Source organism: Furipterus horrens, unplaced genomic scaffold (genome assembly GCF_987537825.1).
Source record: "Furipterus horrens unplaced genomic scaffold, mFurHor1.1.pri manual_scaffold_1, whole genome shotgun sequence".
In the NCBI taxonomy this organism is placed as follows: domain Eukaryota; kingdom Metazoa; phylum Chordata; class Mammalia; order Chiroptera; family Furipteridae; genus Furipterus; species Furipterus horrens.
Window position 1 is genome coordinate 11,337,170 of NW_028327171.1, and position 5,144 is coordinate 11,342,313.

Consider the following 5,144-nt stretch of genomic DNA (forward strand, 5'->3'; position numbering starts at 1 on the left):
ATTTGGATAACAGAGTGGTTAGTGCCCAGTGGGGGATGAAGTCCCTCAGCCGCTCCTCATAACCCTGATTCCTGCTATTATTGCTCTTCGGCACAGCTGAGCATTACCCACCTGCACCAGCCACAGAGACCAGCGTTGATAAGGGTGCTGCTGTGGCTGGCGGCTCGGGGTAGCAAAGGAGATACTAAATCTTCTCTAGGATCTCTGCTACTTGCTTTATTATCTTCATTCCACATGTGAACTCAGTCTTGTCTCTATGCTCCCCTCTGTTTCAGCTTTCTTCTTTGCATTGATTTTTTATGTACAATCAGACTTAAAAAAAAATACCAGCTTTAAGAATATTTTTCTTTTCCTATTTTACTGGTCGATTACCCATTTATTAAATTTTTTATTCCTCTTTTTAAATTTCTGTTTTGTTCCCATGGTCATTTTCCTTTTTCCTCCTTAATTTTCAGTGATCTAAAAAGATAATAACCCAACATATAATTTAGATATTTTTAAATTATTGTTTTACTCACATGTACTTGATTATAGATTGAAATATTTTATATATTGATCCCTAATCTATTCCTGGATCCTCATTTTCCTTTTTTTATGCACAAGTCTACTATCTTTTGGCTAAATTCACTTGCACACCCTAATGCGTCCTGCACACCAGAAACTGGAGTTATGTTTCTGGCAAGTAACTTTCTCTTCCATAGGGTTTGTCATTACATTCACTTTATAGTTTATATCCTTGAAACTTGATAAACTACTTCTCAGTCCTAATCAATTTTAACATTTACATTCATAGTCACATCACTTGTCTATAGGATAATTTGTCTTGGCTGGAAGATCTAAGAGACACTGACAGACAATAATTTCCAGCGACATAATTTTTGGGCTTTTCCGCACCATTCCAACCTGTATTGGTCTCATGGGGGATTCCTTGTTGTTGATGTTATTACACATACAGCCTCTTAATTCTCCTCCATAAGAAGAGGCCTGCAGGTGCGATTCTTGTCCACTTAACTTCGGCTAATGCCCTGACCCTCATTCAGAGCTGTTCCAAACATAACCTTTTCCTTTGGAAGTGGGCCTGATGACAGGGGCATTGGGTATAAAATAGTGCTCTACATTCAGAGAGTGACTGGAAGTATTTCTTTGTGGACAGCCTCCCTCCAGAGTACATTTCAGGCAGTGACTGTTACCCGAAATGGGCCTGGCTCAAAAACAGGATCTCTGCACTCATTCGGCCCTCTTTACTTTTCCTCTGGATCATCACCATGGTCATGTGTTCTGAGATTATCATAAAACTGTGGCCAACAGGAATACCGCTGATGCTGCATCTGAGTATCATAGCCCTTTTTGTAAAGTCAGTACTTACAATCACCAGGTAGGAATAACATTTCTCAGTACAGTATTTATTTGGGATTTGTTCTTTCTCTTTCTAATGGCATGCAATGGTATCTACATGGTGACTGTCCTTTCCAGACACCACAAAAGAGCTCAGCATGTCCACAGTGCCATCCACTCTTCACGAAGCTCTCGTGAGCACAAAGCTACCCATGTTAGTCTCATACTGGTGTGCTGCTTAATTTTCTTTTATTGGACTAACAGCGTTCTGACTACTTATTCACAGTTTGAAAATAAGAAAAATTGGCACCTGGAGAACGTTAATAATTTTATTTCATCATGTTACCTGACCATCTGTCCTTTCGTACTGATTGAGAATAGAATTTCCAGAATTAATTTCATCAAGATAAGGACCAGAATTTTTTCTCCTTAAAGAAAATTTAATGATCATATGAACACTTTCCAGCATCCTTATCATCACAGAAGTCATTTGTATGAGTCCAGAGTCACATGCTTACCGATGGCTTGAGAGATATATTTGGTCCCTATTGTACTGAGTTAATAAGGTAAAGAAGCATAATCAAGGCATCTTCAATTTATGAAACAGTTTAGACATTAAATATAATGTTTAGATAATAATGCTATTATATAAGATTTAGCTACAGCTGAAGCTACAGAGCCTGGGCAGGGTGATATGGAGGGTCTGCTGTTGCCCATGCAGCAGACCCCCCCTCTCTTCGCAGCTGAAGGGTCCAAGGGAAAGACGGAGTCAATACAGCTTGGCTTCAGGTGCGCCGCAGGAGTTGCCGGTGTTGACTACAACGTCAAACCGCCTTAGGGACTCCGGCTCCGGATTTTCTGTCGGGGTTTACTCCCTTAGCCTTTCCCCTGAAGAGGTATGCCGCAAGGCAGCGGAGGTTTTTTGGAGTCAGAGTTTTCCTTCTCTGATATAAGATTTAAAACTTAATAATAACACGTGTAATATAGAATGTTTTGTAATGTAGGAAGTCTTATAAAATTATAAACATTGATAAACCAGCAAAAGATGATGTTTTCTTTTGGGTGTAAGTTAATGATAACCCTAAGTTATGTGATGAAATATGTGTGTCTATTATATTGTACTCTATACTTTTGGACATCAGAAGTATTTCTGGTTTAGTTTTAAAAATAAACAACATTCTTTGTATGTGCATATCAATTCAGAAATGTCTTCAAATTTGCAATAATTCTTTACCTGCAATTAAGATAAAGCAGGACCACTGAGAGATAAGCAGCATTTTGTCAGTAGGACTGTGTAACATACAGGTGAATTTGGGCTTTGGATTAAGGATTAAAAGGACAAGGGGATTAAGAGGTCAGTGCTCAAGATCTAGGTCCCTCCCAAGGGCAGAGACATATGGAAGAGCTTCTCACCATTACCTGTTACTCCAAAGGACAACACACTAAACATACACTGGGTTGACCAAAAAGTTGGTTCAGTTTTTCCCATATGATGGCTCTAGTAGTGCTTAGTTGTCTTTAACTTCATTTGAAACAATTTCGTTAGGTCATATTTATAGCCATCATATCACTGTGCATTTAACAAAAACATCAAAATTGGTAAATTTTTGTACAGCCATTTTAATATTGAAGATGGAAGAAAAGATGCAACATTTTCAGTGTATTATGATTTATTATTTCAAGAAAGGTAAAAATGCACAAAAAGAGATTTGTGCAGTGTATGGAGAGGATGCTTTGACTGATAGAACATGTCAGAAGGGGTTTGAAAAGTTTCTTGGTACTATTGACATTTTGGCCTAATAATCCTTTGCTGGGGGGTTGTTTTATGCATTGGAAGGTGTTTAGCAGCACCCCTGGCCCCTAACAACTAGAAGTCAATAGCAGGAGGTAGCCAACATACTCAAAATATCCAATTCAATGAAGTCATTGGTAAGAATGAAAAATGTATTTTTTATTTTATGGGAAAAAGTAAATGGAATTTTTGGCCAACCCAATCGAATAGCAGAAGTGTTGGTGTTATATGTATTGGATTTGGAGGGAGGGGTTGTTAAGATTTGGTTCAGGGTCGAGTCTCAGATTGGGGTTTGAATTCAGATTAAGAATAGAGTTAGGGTTAGGGTTAGGATTAGGATTAGAGTTGGGGGATCAGGTTTGGGCTGGGGCTGGGGGGGCGTATATGGCTTAGCGTTAGGCCTTATGTTTGGGGTTGGTGTTAGGGTTTGAGATTTGGATAATGTTGGGTTATATAAAGTAGTTTATTTTGCTTTGCTTTGCTTTTGGTTACACATTTAAGAAATTTTTTTGCCAATCAAGATTATAATTATTTACTCCTGTTTTTTTTTTTATATAGTTTTATAGTTTTTGCCTTTACCTTTAGATCTGAGATGTTTTGTGTTACACTAGGTGTCTGATTTAAAGTTAGGTCCCAACTTTTTTTTTTTTCCTAATGGCCATCCCTTTGTACCAGCATCCACGTTTTGAAAAGTCCATTCTTTTCCTAATGAATGGTCTTAGCACCCTTGTGAAAAATAGCTGACCATAGATGTATGGGGTAATTTTTGGATCCTCGATTCCATTCCATTAATCAATCTTCTATCTCTCTGTTGTACCATATGCCTCGATTCCTGTTCCTTTGTATGCAATAGTTCTGTTACCCACAGGGCATATGTTCCAAGACCTCCAGTGGATGTCTGAAACCGTGGCTAGTACTGGACCCTATACATACTGTTTTTTCTATAAGTACATACCTATGATAAAGTTTAATTTATGAAATAGGCACAGTAAGAGATTAACAACAATAACTAACAATAAAATGGAACAATTATAATAATATACTGTAATAAAAGTTATGTGTACATGGTTTCTTTTTCTCTCCAAATAGCTCATTGTATCATGCTCCCTCTTTCTTCTTGAGAGGAAGGAGTGCCTACGTGATGAGATGACATGGATGAATGGTGTAGGCTTTGTGACCTAGCTTTTGGCTTCTGTAAGGGTCACTTGAACACAGCAGTGCAGCACCGCAGTCGCTTTGATAACAGACGGCTACAAAGGGACCAAGAAACATGTATAGGGACTAAGGCAGGGTGTACAGTGTAGTTACACTGGACACAGGAATGATTCACCTCCCAGCAGGAGCAGAGTGGAACAGCACAAGATTTCATGGTATTATTCAGGATGGCAACAATTTAAAACTTACAAATTGTTTATTTCTGGAATTTTCCATTTAATATTTTTGACCAGAGTTGTGCATGGTAACTGAAATTGTGGAAACTGTAGATAAGGTGTGGGGGATACTGTATTTTTCACACTGGGAAGTAGAAACCTTTCTACTTCATTCTTCTTTTTCATGATTTTTTTGGGCAAGTTTGGTTTCTTGCAATTTTATATAAATTTTAGAATCAGATCGCTGGTTTCTATAGAGAAGTACTTTGGGATTCGAATAGTTTACTATGAAACCTGTAAGTCAGTCTGGGGAGTGTTGCCATCTAGCAATGTCAAGCATTCTGATATGTGAACGTTGAATGTTTTTCCACACATTTACATCTTTAATTTCTTTCAACAAGGTTTTGTAGTTTTAGAGATAAGTTTTGCACTTTTTTAGAAAATATTTCTCAGTATTTTCTTCTTTTTTTTTTTCTTATCATCCAAAAGGTATTGTTTATGTTCTATAATTAAAATTTAAAATTGCTTGTTTGAGCAGTTTTTATACAAAGCGTCCAAATATAATTGACTGCTTTCTTTCACAGCTATATCCTCAGCACATAGAAAAGGTCCTGGCACAAAACAGTCAGTAAATAAACATTTGTTAA

At 37.5% G+C, this 5,144-nt stretch overlaps 1 pseudogene; it reads left to right on the forward strand.

Annotated features, from left to right (window-relative positions):
- The first annotated feature begins 817 nt into the window (after nucleotides 1-817).
- LOC150020683 (vomeronasal type-1 receptor 3-like) lies at nucleotides 818-1,768 on the forward strand (annotated as a pseudogene).
- The last annotated feature ends 3,376 nt before the right edge of the window (nucleotides 1,769-5,144 follow it).